At 32.7% G+C, this 26,400-nt stretch overlaps 1 protein-coding gene across 1 annotated transcript in view; it reads right to left on the minus strand.

The window, feature by feature from the left end:
* LOC123716211 (lachesin-like) overlaps positions 1-26,400 on the minus strand; it is a 55,696-nt gene that overhangs the window by 28,074 nt on the left and 1,222 nt on the right. The gene's annotated exons all lie outside the window — the stretch shown is intronic.

Here is a 26,400-nt window from a genome sequence, read left to right on the forward strand (position 1 = left end):
CTATTTGTAGAAGTTCAAGATCTACTGGGTTTTGGAAGCTTTTGAGCTTCGAAATATAATAAATTTGAAATGAATGTGATAGCGTTTAAACAATTTACATTACAAAAGAATTAACGGGGCTAAAGAATTTTTGAATTAAATTGAAAGTGATGCTAAGACAGATGTTAAGAGTCGGAACAATAATTAAGAGGCGGTCGGTTTGAAACCGCGTCGTCGCCAGCGAGATTTAATTAGTGAGAGAACAATCCCACCGAGGTGTCGCTACCGTAGACAAACGTTCTCCCATCTCCACACCAAACACACTTTTGTTACATTTTAAATCCCAAAATTATGTATGCCGTTTATAGTTTTATTAATCATTTGGACTCCTGTTTCAGACGTATTTTTGTTTCATACGAATAAAAGTGTTTTTAAATTTTGAAGTTGCATTTTAAATATTTTCTTCTTAACTTTCATAAGGTCTTCGGGTCAATTTAGACCCATTTTGGGTTACAAATTTTCCCAGATAATAAGGGTGACAAGAATTTGATATTCTATGACTTAATTATTCGCTTCAATTTACTTATTATTGGAATAAGTTTATCCAAAATGATATCAATGTTCCTCATATGATTATTTTTATTCAAAGAGACGTATTTTTGTTACGTACTAATATTTTCTTCTTAAAGACGTTTTGTTTCCGTCCAAAATAATTTAAGTTCTAAGAAACATGTTCAGTAAAACACGCTTATATACGAGAGCATTCAAGATTTTAACCTTCTATTAGCTTAAATGAATTGTAGTTCGTAACAAATTTATTTTAAAAGCTTAAATTTTTTTTTTTGTTCTATAATTACATTTAACGACAATAATTAGTGGTGAATCTTCTGTTTCTAAACCTAGTAAAAGCCTACTTGTACCTTGTATTATAGCCTAACGTGCAGTATAAAAATAAAAGTCCGATAACATGACACGTCTGGGACTACTGGTAAATCCGATTTCCCTATCTCCCCATATTTGTATTCGAAGCCCGATCCATCTAATATTTCCTTCCAACTCCGCCGACGCTATCTACGTTCCTTCCTGACACTGAATCTAATCGGAATAGATATTAAAACTTCTTACAGCGGCCACGCTCTCTGTGCCATTAATAAAATCGGTGCGCAGGAAACTACGAATTCACTTGTATTTTTATACGGAAAAATTTATTTGTTTAAGTTTTGTATTTGTTTGTGTGGTCTATTTACCTAATATTATATTTAAATAAAATCTTGGTTTCAAAATACAATTCCTGAAATTCTTGCATTAAAACAATCTACATTATGAAAATGATTATCAATAACGGATGAAAAACTATTCAATCTGGAGAATATTCCCTTATTTTTCAACATAACAAAAAAAATATGTATTATACGTTCTATTTTAATATTATAATTATCTCTATAAATTTATGTATAAGGCAAATCAAGTTGTTACCCAATGTATTTCGTTGAAAACCACAAATTGATTCCTCAGATTTGTACGCTTCTTTTTATTTTGCTTTCAACTTGACCCTTCCAATTTTGTAAGCCCCTTTTCTTTTCAACGAAGTTAACAAATTTTCTAATCCTGGATTAAGCAATACTTGAACGACATAATGTTTATCAATGCCTACCGAAAGGTGCGCGTCAGCGTTAACATTGGTGTGTCAAAATTAAAATTAAAAAAAACTAATTGTAAATCACCAATTAGTTAACTTTATATATAATTTTAGTGCTAAATAAATACGAAATAATAAATATATATTCTGATACTAAAGAGGAAAGAGGTGTAGTTGATAAACGTTATTATTATTTACAACATTTAATTTAATTAAAAATTACTTCTGCGAAATGTGTCGAAAATTGAAGCATTGTAATTTTAAAATAAGTTAATAGTCAATTATAGTTAATTAAATAACTACTCAAGGGGATTACTCAAGTCTAACGGTCATTTTAAAATTATCTATAAATTACCATTATCCAATTTTTTATTTCTTATATTTGATACAAATCCAAATTATACACAAAATTATAACTTAAATCTTACTCGAGTTCTTTGAAACCAAAATATAGTGAATACGTGCTGCAGTCTTAGGTGTATACAATATTTATCAAAAGATTCCGAGTGCTTGTCTCGTGGGAGGCAGTGCATCAGCGAACTATGCTTGTTCAATGTTCACTCTACGACTTAGCATCTCGTATGGGCTTTTTAGTTTTTGTTTTAGAGTTATTTGACTGAAACAAACCTTTTTAAGGTTTTTGTGAATCGTTTTACAATGGTCTTTGAATGAATGAATATTAAAATATTCCTCATTCTAAATCTGATTAGAAGCCCACTAAGACGTTACTGCTCCCATGGCGCAGTTCATCAAAACCTTTTTAAAATTAAAAGAAAATCTTGAGTTGCTTGTCCAGCAAAATATATATATTTATAATTTTATATAACTTACCTCTGAAAATATATGCTTGTTGAGGAAGAGTTTATAAACTCTTTCCGTTGTATAATGTTTACGTTACATTGTATACATTAGTATCAAATATTTATAGAACATACATTAGAATTAGTATAACGTAATTCTTATATTGTTTATTACATTTCCAATATGTTTTACTCAATCATATGTGCAGAACAGAACTACAATTTAAATTACTACATCTCTTATACAAAAGTTTCTCAATCATAATTTGCTGCATTAAGTTTGAGTGATTACGTCGATAAATTGAAGGAACCTTATTTTGTTATTTTCATCAAGAAATACCAAGTTTTAAGAGATAAACTGCAAATGGAAGTTATTGTGCGATGTTTCAACGTTCAAGTTTGCCTCAGAGAGCTCGTTCAGTGTACTCCCCGCAGCTGCAGTAAGAATCAACCATCGATTTTACTTATTAAACTGTTTTGTCGGATTTCATAGTAATTTAATGTTTGCTTAATGCAATCACTAATTTATAGAGGTCTCCTAAACTCCAGGGTACTTAATCAGCTTAAACTCAATGTTTAAATGAATATAGAGTCCTAGTCTTATTTTTAATTATTTTATTTTGTAAATTTATGCTTGTGGTGACTATGATTCCCATTAAATACGTCCTAGATGTCTTTTAATTTATAAAGAAATTTGTGTTTAAAAATAAATCAAGAAATAGTTCCCAGAAAGGAGGGGTAAATTTAGATACTAATTTAAACGTATATTGCTTAAAATAGAAAATAATCAGTAAGATCAGTCAGAATAACGTAATTCATATATTTTGACACATCCATTTGGATGTGCGATCTTCCCAGCTCCGATCACAAAGTGTCGAGCGGGTTGTTCGTCTATTCACCGATGGTTCGAACTTTTTAATTAGTTCCACAACAATAAAGACGCCCATCTAGTTACCTTCATTCAATTCTTTAAATATCATCGAAGTATTTTAAATTGCTCAAGCTTTTCGAATTTTCTTATTATTTATTTCATTTGTAACAGGAAATCTTAATTTGCGATTGAACGCTATCATTATTATCATCATTGCATATTTTTTAAAGTGATCATATCGTTTTCGGTACTTACTGATTAACTATCGGCTGTTCGTATATACACCATATATTGTAATATTATAGACTATTTTGCACTCGTCGATATTTCGATTTTTTTAATAGAACAAACGACTAGGAAAAACGACCTGATTTATGTTCACACAGTATTAGGTAGCTGGGGTCGTGTATCGCGGTATGTCGAATGAATAGCCATTGGAAAATCATCAGTTATGTAGGACTCGTCGGTGCGCCATGTGGCCGACGGCTGCGTGATTTTTCCGCAGGCTATTTTCCAAACAACGCTCGTTTGCCCTCATGCTTTATTTAAAATACACAAATGCTAATTTTGATAACGACCCGTGACTTGTCATACAAAGCCACGCGCAATTTTAAGCTCTTTGGCGACCTTTGACTCGTTGAATGTATAATAAAAAATGAAAAGTGCTTCAGAATTCAATTGTTTATTTTTATTTTTCTGCGTTTAGAACATGTTCTAATTTTGTGAAATACATGAAATTCAAAAGCTGTCATTGGTTAAATTCATTGAAACAAATCACAACTTTAATGGACTTTTAAACGGTTCGAATAAAGTGTAGACTGTAGAATAATATGTGATCGTAAAATTCATAAATGGAATATAACCGATTATAGCGATTGCCTCGCTTTATACTAGATAAATATTATTAATACTAATAAATCGCTTTTCAGACAATTTAAATCTGTTTACTAATATCTCTTACTCGAAAATATCCTTAAAATAATTTTAAATGTAAATGCAAACAAAAGATACAACTGCACGACTATAAAATAAAACACAGTTAACAATAATGCGTATATTGTGATGCAATTAATGTTAATAAATTAATCTCTAGTTCGGGAGACAAATTAGACGCAGCCTGCTCGACTAACGACGGACTATTTGGATTAAATGGAGGGTTGATGTTTATGATTTACGTAGGCCTGTGTAATTGTGGCGCCCGGCAGTCGCGGCATGACACGCGTCATCTAAATCTAACCATTATTTGATGCTGATTTTAATAATTAGTAAACGCAAATGCTCCAGTAATTTATTTTTAGTATGTCTATAAAACTGAGATAGGATGTAGTAACTTCATTTACATACCTAGTTTGTACTATAAATGACGTCACAAAGCCAGGAACATCGTGTTCGTGCAATTATGGTCTTTCCTTAACCACGATTGCTGAAAAGCAATCGGGAAACCATATCCAGGATATCGGGAACCAACTCGTGATATGATTTAAGTGGTAGGTACTGTAAGCCACCACAGCTTATAATTAAGTAAGAATTGTATATATATACTTAAACGTCCAAAGAAAATTAATAGACAAGATTATTGCAAATATATTCCTCTGATATCAACTTAAACTTACAATAAAGGTTTCATAAAATCACATGAAGACCGTATGTTTAAATTCCTTCTGTCTTATTACGGGTTTTTACCGTTACCGACAAATTTATTATCATTTTTGTGGTACCCTCAAAAGTAAAAATATTTACCACATGAATAAGATAAACCCCTGCAGTGGAGGCCGCTTCTGTACAGCACCATTTAAAGTGAAGGACTTAAGATTAACGTATCACAAAGGCTCTCTACTATACGCTATTAAACGCTTGGCGTAATGAACAATTAATTTTCACTCAACTCTCCATTAGAGGGTTATTCTAAATGTTTTCCTTGCATGGTGAAAATAAGCGACACGATAGTAAAACAGTTATCAAATTGAGAACGTAAAGCGACGGTATGTTTACAATTCATTATATCGTTTCATAATACAAACAGTACTCTGGTATTCAGCTTTCTACGTCTCTTTTAGATTTATCTTAGCTCAACTATTCTTTATCTCTTAGAGACTGAACAAGGAATTTGACCATTTAATAAAAGGATATGACCGTGTCCACACAGCTGAGTACATTCAACATATATAATAAAGACTGACCGCTAAGAATATTATATTATAAAGTGTCTGTTTAATTTTTTTTATTTAAAGCAATTTGTCGAATGTTACCCATCTTAAAAAATCAAAAATCTTGCTTTACATACAAAATGTGAATCAATAATTGCCTTTGATCCGAAAGTGCAATTGGTTTTTTAGGCCGATTATTCGAAAATAAAATAACATCACAAACGCAGAAGTCTGTTTGCTTCATGCCTGTCGGAGGTTAGCGTGTTCCAAACTAACTCGAAACTAAATAGAAAGTTCCAATACAAATTCCAATTAACTTATTATGGTCAACTAACACAACAAATAAATTTACCATTGCTTGTAATTTGTTTACCATTAATACATTTTCTGGAAACCCAAATTATATACAGATATTGATTCAGCGAAGAGCTTGTTTGTCCTCGCAGACTAATTAAAAAGTTTGCTGTCGAAGCTTCCAAGTGGAAGTAGCATCAGAGTGAAGCAGATCTCAATTAGGTAAATATAGAATCAACTTTGTCTTCAGTGTATTGTAGTATTGACTAACACAATAAAACACTAATGGACCAACTTTATCTTCAATGAAAACTTTTTAAAGAAATTGATCCACAATTTGTATTTTATAATTTTATTAAGGATGTAAAGGAAAATTGACCTTTTTTAAATTAATAAAATTGTTTTATTAGAATCAATCTATGTTTTGTTCATTTCTTATACATATAAACTACAAAAGAAAAATAATAGCTTAGTTATTACTATTAAACTGTACGATTGTGTTTAAAAAAAAGTTATGAATGAATATTTTACCAAGGTAATTGTCAAAAAATGTGATAAATTCTACATATGGATTCAATAAAGTGGATACAGCTATTGATATGGTGATGCTGATATAGTACTCGAATCCTATGAATATTTATGGGCGGGATAGCACGATCCTACAGATAATGGAATATGCAGACGATAGCAAATCTGATTTGTTTCAGCCGCAATTATGAAGGATGCAATGAATTTCCTATTACGATAACTGCACGTTTTTTATTGCATATATCACGATATAATTACGTTATCGGTATCATTGTTATATAAAACATTACATTATTTTTTTTTAATCTTCCTCTAAACTAGCTTAAAGGTTGCGTTGTAATATAACTCAACACTGCATGTATCTTAAATTATTGAAATGTATATAAATTGTAAAAGTAAAATTTCTAAAACATGATCTTTAAACGTCCAAGTATTTCTGTAATGAATCAAGTGAGGCGGCAATACGTCAAAGTGCGGCAATATGCATTGCGTGAACGAGTGAGTTGAGCGATCTGTGGCAGCGATACGAAACGTCCCGTGTCGGCGCTAAGCTCACTAGTACGCCCTAATAAATTGCGATTTAACTTGTCTCTCGGATAACGCCAACTTTTCCGCGTTTGTTCCACACCCGACACTTTTTTCCGCCTCTTCATTTCCTATCTCTTACTTTTGTATTTTCTGCTCCTTCCTCACCGAGATAAACAGGCGAGAAACGCTGAAAGGGGCTTTACAAATTCAAATTGAACTTATCACACAACTTTTTACATTTGTTTCTGGTCTCGGATTCGAAGGAAAGGAGCGAAGAGGCATTTAATAGTACAATCTCAGGCAAGATTGATGATTTTGTATCACCTCGCTTCGGGCGGCTCGTTACGAGTTGGATGGTTCTAGACGTGGGTCGTGCTACACCTTATCTGGAATGAAATGCCATTTTATCTTAAATTATTCATTTTACTTTAAATCTTTTCCAAATTGCGAATTTTCACGTATTCACCATAAGACACTTCACGTATTCATATTTATTTTTGTATGGTTCGCGTCCCTTCATAGTTAGACAACAAATAAAAAAATATTAAACTACACAAGTTATGTAGAAATTTAAACTGACAAGTTCGTCCAAAATACATATCGTCCTTTACATTATGAAAGTGACGAGTGACTAATAAAAATCATCTTGAGCCAAGGTAATCTAATTAATAAAGCAGCGAGTGTGGAAAGTTAGCAGCGTGCAGTAAATAGCTTTCACTTAATTCGAGGGCCATGTGTGGGCATAACCGCAGCATATTTACCCCATTATGCATGGCGCGGCCGCCGATGCGAGTCACGTAGCTTGAAACGAATCGCATGTGACATTATTTGTGAAGATCGTGCTCTATCTTCGTCGGCGACATGGCTGGGACGTGGAGGGATTACTCACAAAGAAGTACGATTTCAACGGTGGGATAAAGAAGCGAAAAGTAACTCGCACAGTATTCTCTTAGGTATTAACGCATGGTTTCATGCTTAACATTAACGTCTGTTTATTTTTTACTTTAGATTAAGATTGCTGTGATGGGCTATATATAGCAAATGTACACATACAGAATATCATTAACTAATAAATAAATTATAGCCATTATTATTGTTATGCTATGTGGTTTCTTATTTTAAAATTACTGCAATAATTATATAGTATGGAATTTTTACATTTATTTTTATTTACAGGAATGTTTACATTAGTATGGATGTTTGCATTATTATTTTCATTGTAAAAGGACGTTGTTATGTTTGTGTTAATTCTATTTATTGAATCTACTCTACCTATAACAAAATCTGAAAGGTTTGGTATTCCAATTTGTTCTATGAATAAAACAGATTATATAGAATAGGAAGTGATTTTAATGTATTCCTCATTACTGTAAATTGCTTTTAAGCAAATGTATAATGGTCTATTAAACCAATATTTGTGACATATATGTGGATCGTCATTTGAATATCATAACAAATCACTCTATCATATATCAAATCACATTAAATGCAATTCAAGCAAATACAATATTGCAATGGTACTAATAATACGGTAATAAATATTCAACGGCAGACAATCTATTCTATATTGAAGATATCTATATACATCAAATAATCATTCGTGTTTTATATATATAATAGCTTTACGGTGTTTCAAATTAATCATGGTGCATTTATGTAGTTGCTTTGTTGCATTGCAATTTACATTTTTTTTTTATTGACAATAAAAGGCATATCTTAAGAGTTAATATTCAATCTTTAAATTCATTTACAAAAACATAAAACTGCTAATAAATAACACATCATATAATTATTATTTTGTCATAATTAGGCTGCAAGAAAGACAGCTTTCTTTTATTATTGAGAAAAACGTGAAAATAGTGATGAAATTAATAGCTTTATCTTGCAAAATAAATATTATATAATACTACTAATAACAATTATAAGTTTATCATAATAATAAAAAATAGAGTATTTTAAATTTTTTAACCTACTTAGTTATTAAAAAAATATTTAAAATAAATAAAAAGAAGATAAAAACAAATATGAAAAGTTTGGTCCATGTGACAGCATTTCCTCGCTGTATTGCGATACTTATTCGTTGAGCGACGCAAGCGCAAACTCAAACCAAACTCAAGCCTGGGTGTGATGCTAACCACACAGTCGCAAGAAATTATATAAATAACATATATTTTTATAATACTCTCCTATCATCCTACTTCGTATTTTAATTAAAAGTGTTTTATGTTCAACAATTTTATTAAATCATTGTAATTCTAACTACGTTAATTAAAAAGTCAGTAACGTGCGCAGGAAATAAAACAATAAAAGAGGGCATTAGCCAGAGGTATGTGACTCAGCACAATATTAGCCAAAGCTCGGGTTCGAAACTATTTGATATTCGCTCCGCGCCGCGTGGGCTAGAGATGCCTTCGCTATTCCCACCTATGTACCTACGCAAAAATCTTTAAAGGAACTTAATGCCTTCTTTTATGAATACTAGGGCAGTATATTGCAGAAGTGCAATAAAGTTTAAGCGTCGGTAACGCTAAACATAACTGCAAATAATTATCGTGTCTATCAACGAATCGTTTTGATTCCGGCGTAGCTTTGCATAGTACGTCCGGTTCGGGTTCGCAATTATTGCAAAATAACCATTCATTTTTCCGGTGGATCGCGGCGCGCTCAACCATGCGTGATTTTGTTTTTGTGCGTTTGTTCAGTGTCTGGATGCTTTACTGTGGTTATTTTGTTATTTCGAAAACCATTTGTCGTGAAATAAAACAGTTTCCTGAATCGCGATATTTGATCAGCAATTTGTAGAATGAATCGTAACCGCATGTATTTCATATTAATGTTTGTTTGGAATTCGATAATAAAATATCGTTTTGATTCAACTCAATGAAATGTATGTAATGTAATGATTTTTATTTAAATAGTAAACGCGTAACGAATGTTCGAGATACGCGAAAGCGGTGAAAAGATTCAATAGAGCAGGTCCCTAAGTCCCAAATTAAATCACGAAACATCTCCGCACCTGCCGCAAGCCTGCGGCGCCGTCGCTTCACACTCTATAATGATTTCTTTTACTCTAGCTTTGTGATTCTACTGCATCAAAAGCAATTTTATATCATATTATGAATTTTGAGCAGGACTAAAGAGATCATTATTGATGAAACATTTATTGGACATTCAAGAGGTGTCATGAAAACAAACAAAAATATAACCGTAAAAGTGACGCAGCTCCAAGAAAACTTAGGGATTTACAAGCAATTTGTCTGAAAAGGACACTATCTATATCTGGTCAATCGGATGTGTAAAAAAGCTGCGGCTTTAGTAGGACAAATTCTTTTCGACTCGGTCACGTCCGAGCAAGATGGGCCTCTTAGCGGATTTGGTAACCGTATGTTTAGGATTGAATGAGGCACTTATTGAAGGGGATTGAATGAAGTGCACTTGTGCATAGGATTTTATTCAAATGTTTAAATACTATTTTCATTGGAATTTCAATACAAAAAATACATGACCTTGAGCTATTTATGTTGATGATAGGAATGAAACTATTTATTAGTTACAAATAAGTACATTCATGAGCGACTGCGAATATAGCTATAAATGTTTATATAATTTTTGTGGTACGCACACTGAAATAGTTATTGGAAAGGTCATATAAATTCTCTATGCGCAAGTTATGTAAAGTGACACGGCAGGCGCTCATCTAAATGGTTACAGCGGCTAAAGGCTGGGAAACTAAATTACTAGTAGTACGTCATTTGGAGTGTAATTGCAACGCACAGCTGACGCGTCGCGCCGCATCCACTCTGAACCTCGCACGTGCTACGGCTAAGCTACGATGCGCGTAGCATCGATATTACATCACCCACAGCGTAGCACTCCGTTTTTGGTTTATAGGTATACAGTTGAGCCATATTTGTAAATAGGTCCTTCCCTTTAATCTGATAACATTTTTTTAGGTTTTGAGCGAAGGCACGCACCATGGTACTTTCCTAAGGCGTATATAGAAAGAAAAATTATACTAGGAAACTAAATTATAATAGTTAAAGCACGACCTCAGGATTGAAAGTTAAACACTTAGACTAAACCTTAGGCTAACTGAGAAAATGGAAGCTAGGCCAAAATATAACCGATGAAACAAAATTGGCAACCAAATGGTAAGTCTAAAGTTATAATATCCTATATCAACAAATTTTCAAAAGCATAACTGTTTAGGATTCATGCTGAGCAGAACCAAAATGAATTTTAAACAACATATGAAAACTTTGTGTCGTCGTACAAACATAGATAATTAAGGAGCATAAAACCATTTTGAATATTTCATTTGTATGAGAACATGGCAACTAGATGAAAATCATATCAATTTGCATAAAATGTCGACACGAAAGTGGAAAAATATTTTATACGATTCGTGTTTCATATATTTAAATAATTTGTAAGGCACTATCTCAACAGGAGTGGTGATTTCTGTAGATTAATCAATCTTGTCACGCTGATGTACTTAGCGTAACTTATCACTGTATTTAGTTTATGACAGATCATAAAACATATTTTTCTGCTTCTACTCTCCTTTCTAACCAATTTAAATACTCGTATTCAATATTGAGAACACTATGAGTTAAGTATTCAATTTCATCGACATAGAATATTTGATTAAAAACAATTATACCATATACAATCAAACCAGAATAGAAAAATTCAATAAAACGTCATATACAATTTCTAATAACGATTTTATTTTCAGTGTATTTAAAAATGTTGTAAAGACATGGAACATTTGAGGCCCGTCATTCCGCTAAACGCACTAACGGCAAGCCATGACGCCGCCACATTGCGCGTGTAATTGCCGCTCGCGAGTCCCCATTAATCTCTCTAACACTCGATAAAATGCAAGTCACCATAAAATCGTAACATGTGACTTTTGATTTCATGTAAAACTTTGTTATATCATGTCACATTATTAAACAAATTTCAGTACGTTGATTAAATCGAGGTAGCGTTTAGTGTGCTCGGCGCGGTGCCAAGTCCCACAGCTACACCACATATCGATTAGGTGGGTCGCTTATTAAGCTTGTTAACATATCTACCTTCATTCAATGTACAATCCGTTAGAACAAGCTTCGAGCTTTTGGGTGATTTATAATTCATATATTGGTTTTTGTTGGTATTATCAAAAGTACAATTCCACTACGGGAATTTTATCCATCGTACTGTAGGTAAATTTACATTCTCTATATACTCGATATTACTTATTTATATATTTCTAGACATGACAGGAAATGTGGCATCTTTGCGCAGTGGGCGCGTGACGCTCGTCAGGCGGCAGCTCACAACAAATTCAATTTGCGCGAACGCCGGCTACGGACCCGTTTGCACTGCTAACTAGCTACGACGTGAATTCCATTCCTTGTCTTTATATTATTAAATCGAATATGTGATTGAACATTAGCATTCCTTTTCTCGCATGCAGAATCCAGTCCATCCAAAATTAAATATGACTTCTTATTAAATAATGCTTGCAAGTTATGTATTTTTTCCAATTAATTACCTGGTTATTTTGTATTGATACAACCATGGCAAAATATTAAAAAAACACACACACGACCGCAAAACATAATGTCATTAAACCTGAAAGGGATGCTTTTCTCTCAAGATATCTTAATATCGCATTAAATCAACAACAACAGGTGTTATCTTCTTATAATGGATATAAGCTAATAATTTTAAGAGCCTATAATAAGGTATTGATTTTAATCTTGATTCAGGGGTTGGAAAATGAGCCCTGGATAGCGCACGCTGCGTCTAATAGCAGCCGGGAAAACACATTTGTCTTGTCCGGGCCCGTTAGCGTATATTACGCTATCCTGAAGCATCCCCTGCTGGGAGCTTCTTGGCTTCTCTGCTATTATGTAGGCCATTATAGGGAAAGATTCATAATAAAGTCTCTAACTGTTGCATGTGTACTAGTAATCCAGACAATCGAGTACTCACTCCATAAATAAAATCGCCAAAATATAGACTACAATTACACCTACTTAGTTTCATTCACTTTCCCCCAGTAAACCTATCCGACAAGTGAAACCGATCCAATCGGCATTTCTTGTTTATCAATGATGCCTGATATAATTAGTAAATTGATACAATTAGTATTAACTTTTATCACGCAATACCCTAAAAGAATTAAACTACTTAATCATCAATAATCATGTACATGCAAATTCAGATTATAGTATAAATACATATATGACGTAGTTAGATCTTGCCAATTTATTAAAGAGTCCACATTATTTCTTTTCCTGTTGACGCTAACAACATTATTATCATACAGTCGTGTTGTAAATAAAGAAAACATCGCGCAGCAAAAGTTAACTTTGTGACAACTCACGACAAAAGGCGGTCTCAACGGTAATAAGCTGGAATGCGGTACTTTTCCAAGAAAATTAAGACACGGCTGTTGTTAAAATAATGAAAATTACGTTTGAGTTAAATAAAACATAAATAATACACCATTTCTACATTTTATGTGCTCTATGAATAAAAAAATTAATGCTTAAGAAAAAAAAGCATAGTAATATAGTTCTTTATATTTTATTATTACTAAATTCGGCAGATATAGGTAATTAGCCTTCCGCAAGTAGTATAAGCTCCTAAAGTTATTGTTTTGCCGGGATTAGAACCTACGGAAACTATAGGAACGATATAAATGTAGCAATTGTTCAAAGATATATATAAATTAATTCAGGTACTTAAATGTTATAAGTACAACTATTTTTAGAAATCATTGATTTCGTCCAGATTTCGCACAGTCATTTCTTATATAATCTCGATAGATCTGAGTCTAGACGGACCTAGGCTGGCTACGTAGCCAGGACCTAAGACGCACAGCAGAATATAAGAGCGTTTAAGTGTGTAAACTGAGTCCACACACACATCACTACACACTAGATCTGAGTTCATTATCCGGGATAACAACTTTCCCTTCAGACTGATAAGATAATTATACCTAAACGTATTAGCCAAATGTGTTTCCCCGTGTCACATATTAGAATGTTTATTTTCACATAATAACGCTAAATAAAGCGTACGTGTTTTTTCAAACACATTTTTAAAATAAATGTTCTACATTGTTCACGTGTTATGACAGGGCGACGAAGGTGGCGCCGCGGTGTCTCCTCACTTTGTCCCCTCTAAATCTTATAGCATGGTGTCATAATGCAAGTAAGGCACAAACATGTCTACGTGCGCCAAGCTTGTTAAGTGGTTTGGAAGAAAACATCAGAAAAACTTTTCTTATTGTCGCAGCCCATTTAAGACATATGTATTATGTAGGCTTGTAGAAATGTGTAGGGATGTTGCGTAACAGATTGGCTGGTAACAAGAAAAACATTCTCAAACTTAAGTATTGATATTAACAATGTTTTTGTATTTATGCTGTTGTTAATAATTGAATTTTCTAAATATTGCAAAGAACCGGCCGATCCACAAAAAGTTAGTAAAACAACCCTCATCCCTCAATTGTTGCGGTTAAGAGTTTTCATAAAAACCTTTATAATTCTTGTAAAAGTGCTGCTGTAAGCCATCGCTCAATCTTCGTGTACCACTTGGAACATAATAAAATCAAGTTTGGATGTATCTAATAATTTATATTGACTATAATTTCTTCAAACAATTATCTTTCACAATTTATAAAAAAAGATATTTTCTTTTAGCCTAGTATTTTTCATTTCGAAAATAATACTAAAAATTTAAAAATATATATATACATCTATATTTTTTGCAATTCAGTTTATTTAAAAGCCCTACAATATCGCAAACTTTGCTTTCTGTATTTCTAAAATATCATGAAATAGTACGCAGAAACTTCTTGCTAAAGGCTATCAAGACCTTCATCAAGATATTAAACATATTTTTGAATCTCTTGTAGCTAAATTAAATGAATGGATTTAAGGTAATTATTGCATCGCCTTCAATCAACAAATGATGATTATAAATATATTTTTAAGAAGAAAGCTTCCGCCTAGGTTCTGCTGAGTACGTTGTGGCAACTTTGGAACAAGCTCAAGAGAAGAGGACCCTTTGTGAAGTTCAGTTTTCAAATGACATCGGGCGAGCCGCGTCCCCCGTGCGACCCTTACTCCACGACGTCGGGAATATTTTTTGTGGGGACATCATAATAATAGCTCTGTATTACTTCAGGAGAAATTCCAAGAAGTTTATAACTCGAGATGAGTTTCGTGTTCCTTGTCATAAATAATAAAGCGGTCGTCGACTACAAGGTTGTGCAGATTTTAAGTGAAGTAAAAATTTAGGAAATAATTTTTCATTTTCGAGTCCCAAGTCAAAAGGAAATTCTTGGAAGTTTCTCAAATTAATGAAGATTTCGTGGAAAATTTACCGTGATTGCCTTGTGGCAATCCCAGTCAGGTTGTCCTTAATCTTCCATCATAAAATAACCTTAATATAAGTAGTTGTGCATTGTTTATTTGGCTCAACCTGCAATAAAAAGTATATCTGTTCACCGGTTAAACCCTACTCGAATAACCCGTATAATTATACAAAAGCGGTCCGTACTTTCCATCTAAGTGCTTTACATCAATAAAGTAAGTTGAGGTAACGTAAGTGTTGTACTAGTGATGCTCGAATATGTGAACAGTTGGAAAATGTTCCGCGTGATCGAGCCGTTTGTTATTGTCGCATAATGGAGAAGGGTGACTCGTCGTTTTGGCGCGGCACGCCGCTGTTGCAAAATCACATTCTTTTCACCGTGACTACATGATAAATTGCATTGATCAAAATAAAATGAAAAATCCCTCCGCATTTTCAATCTACTTCTAACATAGAAACAAACCCGTATCAATCTAACGTCCTATGATAAGTTTAACTCTCTGAATTCAGTAGCAAAGAACCTAGATTGTACTGTTCTGTGCTGTCTACAGATCCTACTTAACTTAATGGATAAGTTACGAACCGAGTTTACTTTGTGTTTTCAGGTAGATGGACTTTAGCGTAAAGTTTTCTTCGTTAATTTGAACAAGACAAGATTCTCAAACCTATCAAGCGTCATCCATATTAAAGTTTTACCACCTGACTGTCTACAAATACATAATCTGCTGCAGTCCAGACGTAACTTGAATAAGGCCAATCTGAAGTTAACACGCACGAAAAATATTACAAATACCGCTACAAACTTCACCGGAATCCACCGCAAATTACAACAAAATTACAAGATTCTTTCAAAAAAGTAACTTGGCAAAAAGTTGTTCCGCCTAAAGAATTATAAAGATTAGCATAACAAAGTAAGCTGTATTCAGAATGCGTCTTAAAATGAACCAATGTTTCTTTACATTTATGTACATAACCTTGCTCTTCTATGTTGTAAATTAAAAGAAGTTTAAGATTAGTGTAACAGTACCTGAGTATTGGCAAAAGTAGTATGTCACGAGTATGATTGGTCGGAAAGTAACGAACGTCGCAGGCTCGGTCACTTCGCTTGCTACCAATTACGCTAATGGAATTTCGTTTCCAACTTGAGCTTCTTCAACTACTCTTCCGTCTGCACTTGCAAACCCAGCTTCATGCGAATCATATAATATAAAATTGTACCTAATGTACTTCAGAATTGAGAATGAAAAGAAATGAAATATGTAATTACTCACAATCAAAATATGTATTTCCTAATCGGTAGCAGATATAAGAAATAATTCTCTATTAATAATTAAGACCCTATCAATTACGATCGTAGAATCTGCCCTAAATCGTTTAAGTTTTATTTCAAAAGTTAAAAGATGTAAGCTTTAACGTGTTCTTTGTCTTAAGTTTTGTACTCACCTCTAAGGAAGTTTCCCGCAGGAACTAATATTAGTCAATTAGGTATTCAGGGCGCGCATACACCCCGCTCGTCTGGCTACTGCCTACATTCTACCCATACGAACCTTTCTAACGATACTGTGTGGCTAACGAAATCTCGGCTCTTATATTATATACACATTATTGAGGCGAACCTGGAACGTCTGCTATGTACACAGGGCATAAAAATATACAAATGTTTACTACTCAGGTATAAATTTTTAAAAATAATAGCTACTTTTTCTTTTTTTAATCACAAATGTTTGATTTATTCGATTGAAGATAAATAGATGGATTAAAATAAATAGTCTCGTTGAACTTAACTTGATATATGACGAACCTTATATAGAGGCTATATACTTATTTCATAATAATTAATACTTATTAATCCAGCTAAACATTTCGTCAAAGTTATTTTATGAGTTCAAAAGTGAAGTATGCGCCTATCTTGGACTAGTTCATTATTGGCCCTGGACGAAAACGTATCTCTAACGAAACTCGTAGTCTATTCTGCTGCAAAGCCGATTTTTAGAGTACTCTTGGGCGTTATGACTTTTATCATTGGAGATCTCTCGCCTCTGCATAATTCATCGCTATGAAGTTGAAACCAAAGTCGTAAAAGAAATCGCTCTATGATACCATGTCTTCCGAACTTTATACGTGTCTTTCTTTCGAATCAATGGTCGTTGTGGACGAGTTATGTTAGCTGTACGATTTTCCATGCATATAGGAAAATTTTCTGTGTTAAATAAGCCTGATGAATGTAGTTGTAAATTTCAACATAAGAAAATAACTTAATAAAATAATCATATTTCGTACAGCGCTCACTATACAAGTTATTATGCATTGTAAAAGTAAATTAAAATATTCATATTATAGAAAATATATCATCATATGTATATTGTCCTCAAATCTTTTCCGTCGTGTTCAGTAACCTAAGCGCCTTAAGTTAACGAATATACATAATAAATATTGCAACGTCATTAAAACCTATTGATGTTTTGAAATCTCTAAATAAACTGAACAAAATAAAACCTGACAAGTTCATTATTTATTCACAAAATACTAGAAAAAATAGAATCTTAGGTATTTACTTATGTGAATTAATGTTTCACTACATCAAACCTAGGACCTTAGGCTTATATGTCACGTGCAAAGACTATTTTGTTACTACAATATATACCACATGCTTAAAAAAGAAGCATTACAAAGAATATTATTGTTTAGGACTATTGTATTATGTGAATGCCTTTTCTAAACCAGCGCAGTATTCTTATGTGTTACCAGAAATTTTCTGTAGATTCTAACAATACATAATATTATAGTCTAGCTTACATCTTTAAACTCTGAAATATTTAATTATTTTACTAAATCATATTATTCTACATAAATTAAACTGTCCGGTTAAACTAGAAACGCAACAGAGGGCATGGTAAATGAAATCCTATAAGCATTTTGCTCTTTTCAGAGGTTGGTGGGTTAAGTCGGAAGCTTCTTTGCAAGAAACGCTTTGAAGTAAATTCCGAAATTTTTCACGAAGAGAAAATGAGTGCGGTTTCCAACAATCCGATTGCTTGCGGTGAAACGATAAGCAAATATTTAAATTGAATGTATTTTTAAAAAATATGGTTTGTATTACAGTATTCGAACATATTTACAAAGTTTACATTAAAAGTATATATGTTATGCTATCTGTACTTTAGAACCCAATAGGTATCGAATTCAAGAACTTTGGCTCACATTAAATAAAATTAAGTCACACTGAGCCATGCTGGTGTTATATATGATAAAAGGAGCATAATTGAACTTACGCAGATATTTATCACGATGCTTGCCTGTTACCCTAAATACTTAATCTAATCATTTATATTGAACAAAGGCGATATCTTGCTGATTCAGCGTATAATATTATAACATAAATAAGGCCAATCTCCCCACGAAATGGACCATGTGTACGTTAATCCCGTAATAAATCATCATTTGGAACGAATAACAATCATTATGTACCTAGCAGTGGTGACTGCGGGCGATGCGACGCCCGAATACTCTAATATATCATGTATCAAATTCACATTATGCCGAGGTTTTCTACTTATTTCCATTATGACAGAGATTAAGGACCTAATTTGTACGATAAATTGTGCAACCCAAGAATAGTAATGTTTTCTTAACTTGTATTAAGACTCTAAAAGTTGTAACTAGAGAAATTAATCAATTTGTATTATATATAGTCAGAAATTGTATGTTATTGTTGATAGGCAACTCTGCTGTCAATGCAGCTGAAATAACATTGTTTTCGTGAATATAATATATAAATAAAACTTCTTTAACAAAAGCGAAATGTTATAGACATTAAGAACAGTCTCTCGCTGACCACGACCGAATCACTCAAAATATGTGAATATTTTAATATATTTGCTTCTTATTTTTTTTATAAATTAAATATAAAATATTGATTCGAATGTAGTTATGGTTATTAACAGGGGCGACAAGAGGAATAGGGCCCCACGAGACACCGTCACGCCGCAAGGTTTGCCTGCGGCTGGTTTATTGATGCACATTCCCGATCTAATTTTACTGGGGTGTGGAGCAAAATGTAAATTTCCGCATTTTTTAGTATTAGATTAGAAAGATTTCCAAGTATGTAATTTGATTATTATAAAAGGAATTCACATAATACTAATAGTCCTAAACATTAATATTCTTTGTAATGCTTCTGTTTTAAGCATGTGGTATATATTGTAGTAACAAAATAGTCTTTGCACGTGACATATAAGCCTAAGGTCCTAGGTTTGATGTAGTAAAACATTAATTCACATAAGTAAATACCTATTTTTTTTAAATCTATGTTTCATACACAGAAATCTGTCCTGTTAAAATTTTCTGTGTATGTTTTGGTAAAAATCTTTACGATTTAAAATCAGGACCTCTGGCTGACATTTATGCCATATTCTAACCAGTTAACCATGGAGGCGGTCATAATATAATATAAATCTAAATAAAATAATATACAGAGTACGATATCACATGAAATTCTTAAAACAAATGTACGTATTAAAACGACTTTATCTCGAATAAGCACTCTCTTGAAGGTAATACATGATATTCACTCCTTCAAGAAATAGTAATTTTATATTTTTATAAAATCCTTCGTATAAAACAATAGTAATGTTTTTGTTGATATTTTTAATATTATTATTTACACTTAATTGCACCTTCTATAATTTACAAGTATCGAAAATGATAACAAATCTAAATTTTTGAATATATAAAAACTTGAAAAAACCTGAAAATTTAAATCGAATCTTGTTATAAGAATATATACATATAGATTCCGTCGCAATGAGCATCACTTCTTTTTAAAGTGGCGTAAAAAGAAACACAAAATTATTAAATAAAATATTAATACGTAAAAATCCCCTTAATATTCTTCCAGATGTAAAAGTAAATTCTTAACGAAGTTTCATAAAGGAAATATTTTTATAACGGCAGTGCACCCCTAAGTTTCCAAATTAAAAGGCACGGTTGCAATATCCCCCGGGACTCTCATTTGGTATCGCTAAAGATTTGCAGGGGTGAGCTACACTCTATGGTTGACAAGCTAAAATCGATTATTAATTACATTTAACATTTACACACACGGGTTACTTCTGTTGTTGTACACGTGTTATAGAAATTGTTAATTTCTTAAAATAAAATCTTATTAATTTACAATTATTTAGTATAAACAACTTACATTGTCTTCTTACAAGACATCATATTTTTGTGACCAGAATTCTTGATTACTACATACTTATAAGCGAAAGTTTTTTATAAAACAGGCAAACGGGCAGGAAGCTCACCTGATGTTAAGTGATACCCGCCGCCAATGGACATTCTTAATGCCAGAGGGCTCGCGAGTACGTTGCCGGCCATTTAGAAACAAGTGAATGAGTACACTACAAACCCCTGTCGGTGAATCATTTAGTAATAAAAAAACCAGTGGTCACCTTTTAAGGTCTAAGCCCCAGATTTCTGTATATGATGTTGATGAAGTTCCAGTTACTGTACTGTAATTATGTTTTTTCTTAAATTAGTTATGCATTTGCACTTTTTTATTATTTCCTTAGTAGGGTTCTTAGTTCCTAAGAAATCACTTGTTAGCGATAAGACAGCCCGTTGCATAATAATTGATGTAACCTGTGTTTTATATAAATGTTTAAGGTAACGAATTGTGAATAGATAAAAAGGGGATTTGCTCCTGACACATGGTTTAGCCGTAAAGAATCAAAGCGCTACACCTATACATCCACTTTTAGACTTTAGTAAATTTTTAGTAAATGCCCATTTACGGCTTATTCATTGTGAATATTTTACGCTTTTAAACTACATAACATTAAAACCAACCAAGTCATTAACCATAATGTCAAGATAATTCTATAAGTATAGCAAGTCCACAATCATACGGGAGACGAAATCGGCATGGAGAGTGTAGATAAGCATCTGTTGAGTATCTCCCCTTGTGTTTTCCGATCGACGCGTGTTGCTATTAATTTCTGAACCCCGTCCCGAAGCTAACTTGGACAAAATGCAATTACTTATATTTGCAAGTAAAATTTATGTAACGACATAATTCCACGCAGATACTGTTTAGACCAAAGCTCGCATCGTGTTACGTGGGATAATATGTTACTGAGAACATTATCTATTATTATCTTATTTTGATTTATGTTGTTTTTTTTTAAAGTCTGGATAAATTAGATATGTAGATGGATAGCGTTAGATATGTAGAGATACAATTGACTTTCGTGGGTTTAAATTTCCCGGATTTAAATCCTATTTACAAATAGATTAATTAATGGAGTAAGAATTGTTGATGCTGTAGGTAGAATTGCAGTAATCTTAAATATTAACGTTACACAAACAATAAACCAATAAGGACAATGAAATTAAATCTTACTTTCTCTAATTATTAGTATTCTCTAATCTAAATGTATTTATGTAAAAACATGTTTAATAAAATATTACAAGATTTACTGAGATATACTTTAATGCTCGCATCATGTCACCTAGAATTCTATCTGCATTCTCTTAAAATATAAAGTAAGGGGAAACGTTAATAAAAATTCCGCGTTGAAACAACAAATTAAACGAAGCCGATCCACTCGAAAAGCCATAAGTACCTATCTCAATTGCCATCGATAAGAAATCCAAGCCGATGCGATGTATTCGAAGCACGTTTCGGCTTACGGTTTTTTGTCTATGCCTCTGTTGTCTTTAAAACGAATTGACTCTTAAATTCTTAAGAATAAAATGTCTGAGTTTTATTAAATCGAGTTTAACCATTTCTAACATTAAGCAAATGGCGGGTCCTCCCCTACATCTGTCGCAGGGATGCACCCCCTTAATAAGTGTTAACGCTCGCCGGCTGCGATGAACTCTCCGCTCATGGCTCAAGCTAAATCTCTACAAATTCTTGATATAAATTAATGCCGTCGAACGACTCCACGAATGTCTTGTGTAATTTCATTTTGCCATACCACGGCCCCTTCCAATAAAGGTAACATTACAATACGGGAAATTCACTCGACATGCTTGTATAGCTTATTTCCGGCGGTTTGAAGTGGCTTTATTATATTAGCTGAACGTTTCCGAATAACTTTACTAATTTATAATTAAACTTTAATAAACTACTCGTTTACCTATTTGATGTCACTTTTTTTATATCACGCATTTTACACTACGTCGAACTACAAACATAAATTGATTTATATTCTATTTTAAACAATAGGATTATATTATATTTTTAACAATAGCATAGACTATCACGGCGAGAAATGCAGCAATTTATTTCCATTTTTCAGGCCATTAGCCATGTAGGAACCGCGCGCTGCGGCCAGCCGGCTGGTGTGAAATGAGTGCTGAGCGAAATAGTTCCGAACTGGCATCATCGTTGCAAATGTAAATGAACAATTAAAGTGTTCGTCGTACTCGAGAACAATGATGATAATTATTTTAGTTTGGAGCGGGCGCGGTTGTCATGCGACGATAGATCCCGCCTCTCGTTGGAATGCTCGGACCCTGTTTTCACTATTAAGCCGCTAACACTTCTGCTGTTCCTAAATTATTATCAAAGCTTTCATTACTTGGCTCCGTAACAAAAGGTCTCTCTAAATGTAGCAGCGACGTGATTTAACTTCTACAAGTTTGATTCAGCTACGCCTCCTACCTATTGTTCCCGACTAGAAATCATAGTTCATACTGTGCGAGGTGAAATCTTGATTAATTTGTTACATAGTTAGGTGCGGAAAGTCCCAGCTGAGGAAGTTTTGTAAAGAGCTAACTGTTATACTTACAACAAAGGCGTCGCTCACCGTTTATAGAGTTTTAGATTGGGTAATATATCATTAATTCTTAAATATAAGGAGACAAACAAGGATTTATGTGGCATCAGCTCTTAAATAGATGTATTTAGATACTTTACTAAGGAATTTACTAATTTTAAACATCTAAATTTTACTAACGCTAAATTTGATAAAAATTAAACCAATCCAAAAGAAAATTGCTTCGAATTATGGGTGATCCACCATAATAATAAACTATACATTTAAAAAAGTTTATTAGAACATATTTACTTGAATAGAAATCAGACACAAACAAGTTATTACACGTGTATATATTATGTTCAACAGTAATGGAAAGTAACCCTTACGTTCAAATGGATCATTAATATAAACACAATAATTTAATAATAACAATCTCAGATTGCATGTAATGTGGTACTTCGTGAATTCGTTATTCGATCGAAATTCAAATCAAATTCATATTTTATGCTAATTTTCGCATATACAGACTACGTAGACTAAAAAAAGTTCAAAAAAAGAAAATTTAAATCCGTTACTGATATTTTTTTAAAGGCCTTTATAACTGTGCGTGTGTATGAAACAAATTCAGAAATACGCAGTCAAGAATTGTGAAAATCAGATATACATAGTAACAGCTATGTGAGATCTGTTTCATGAGTGTCCATGCGCTAATTTGTAGCAAATATTATTTGTTTAACTTGTGTAAGTCCTATTAAAACAATCCGTAGATACGCAGCATCACATAAACAACTTCTGTTTAGTTATAATGTAAACTACATACCAAATATCTATTTTCGATGAAAACGCTACTTCTAGCTTGTTCACTATAACAGTAATTATACAGTCCTTTTTATCTTGGGATCGAGTTCTAATTATCTATTACTATATTTCATATATAATTAATTGTCGAACAAAATATCTTATTTCTCTAATCTCACGCGACATAAAGTTCCTATGTTCGGGGCCCGGTTAAACAATAAGACTTAAAGAGCTCGATGCTAAGAGCTTTAAAAATAAAACTTGTTTAACTTATTAAAAGAGTCATTTACTATCACATTTCATTTGAATCGCTTTAAATGCTGACTACATTGTCATACCGATTCAATTTCATTCTAAGATACTGTATTCAAAATACATATATAGTTGACATAACTCATAAGTAGGGCTTACCTATAACAATAGAGATTGTAGAGACTTTACAAAGGATACGTTAATTAAATTTTATTGATTCAAAGCTCATTAGAGTAGATATGCCGAATGCCTACATATCAGTGGAAGCGAGTTTCACGGAAATGAAAATGGTTCACATTCAGCAATAGTGGAATGCTTTTAACGCCCGTAATTCAGTTAAACGTGTAATTTATGGGTTGCAAATTACTGGCATGACTATGTCTGCACCTAAATATGTTCCGCATATGCAACTCTTAGGTTTGCATATGCGTATCATATTATCATTATTTGTAAATATAATCAAAATTTCGGCCATACTGTGTACGTCTGTTTGGTTTGCGGTGCTTAGTAATTTGCAATTATACGCAAAAGTAAATATTTTCAAATTCTTTTCATGATTGACGAACTAAATACATCTTGTGTAGTGCTACCGGCAAAAAAATGTTGTTGATGTAGAGAGTGCCAAGGTGATTTAATGCTCGACATCGACGTTCCACAACGGAGCGTTTTTAAATCCGTTTTTTTCGCGAACCACCACTAAGTTGAAGTTTCCCACTGAAGTACTTTTTAACAACTTAGGATCCTTCAAGAAAAGAGTGTACCAATTCTTCCGGCAGCGTGGCGAGACTTCTGGAAAAGTGTGGGTCCATGGTCCATCACTTAACATCCTCCTGTTTGACCCCTGTTTTATGCAATAACCTTGTTTGGTGTACCAGTAAGAAATAATGTATGAAAACAGAAGACAGATGTAACGTTTGACTCTGACGTATCTATGATAAAAAATAAACCCATATACGTTATAGGAACCGCCACAGCCCAGTAATCCGATAATGGATCGTCAGAAGAATTGTAACGACTCATATGCCTTTGTCCCTTTTGAAATAACATATAATATTTTAAAATTTATATATTATAGTCACCAGAGTTGGCTAGTGGTTTACCGAGCTAGCATTAAAAAAAAATTATATAACTGGGGGCGAACGGGCAAATCTGGCGTAAGTGATACATGGCTACGGCTGTGGAAATAATATATGTTTGGATTTTTTTTTCTATGTACCATTAAAACTCGCAAAATTAATAAAGTGTTGGTTGGATCGCTACTTATCTATTTTTATTATCATATTGTAAAATAACTACTAACATCACTTTTGTAAGTCTAAATTGCAAGTTAAACATATTTTTTAAAAATTACTCTAGTTGCCCCTTCCGAAAAGTAGTTTTATATGGAGAATAATCGGCAAAAAACCTCCATACTTATATTTAAGATTGTTTTTACAATATATTGTATAAATTGATTTGATAATTATATAAAACTACTAAACTTAAATAATATCGTGTTTTAAAAAACAATGTAGGAGATAACTATATTATTATTTAAATACATAGTACTCACATTTTTACAAATATTGCAACTATAGATTGACAAACAGAAATAATGTAAAATCTATTAGTTGCAGGCAAATACACTTATGAGCTAGGTCAAAGTTGATTTCTTAAAAAAAATTAAAGCAATTCTAAACCTAGATTAACAACAAGTTTATTTTGTCTAGTTTGATTGTCCTATGGAGCATGTTTCCAAGCATTTTTATCTTGAATATAATCCTCAAATTTGTAATATACTTGTCTACAAAGGGTTTTTTTTTAAATGTTAAATTTTCTTTCGTTTAGTTTTAATATGTCAATATTGTTGTTTGTATTATGTGGTAACATTTAACACAGTTACACAAATTATGTAACAAAACAAGTACTTGGATTACCTGGCATTAACTGCATTTTCGATTGTAACAGAATTTATGGCTGGACTAGATATAAGTAGTATATCTATATTAACCAATTTATTTAAGAGTTCGATTTGTATTTTATTTTAAAATTAATAATAAGGTAACACTTTTACTACGAATATTTAACAACTGTATTAAAACTAACAAAAGCAACTCAACCATTTGAATGTGACTTCCTCTACATCTCCATTCGCGACCATCGCTCATCTTTAATCTTAATCTTTATACTTAAATTACCTAATAATGGCAGCATAATTAATAAAATTACGCGCCATAACATTTACCCACTGTAAGTATGAAACTAAATCACCAGTTCATGAGCATTGACGGACAAAAATAAATTAGTGTGTCCAATACAAAAAAAGGAAACAAGTTCTTTTACTTTAAATACATTAATTCACGCATTAACTTAAAACAAATAAAAACTGAATACGTTGTCTTAATACCATTTTGGGTAGAAACAGCCCTACTGCAACTCG

The sequence above is a fragment of the Pieris brassicae genome, chromosome 11, assembly GCF_905147105.1.
Source record: "Pieris brassicae chromosome 11, ilPieBrab1.1, whole genome shotgun sequence".
NCBI lineage: Eukaryota > Metazoa > Arthropoda > Insecta > Lepidoptera > Pieridae > Pieris > Pieris brassicae.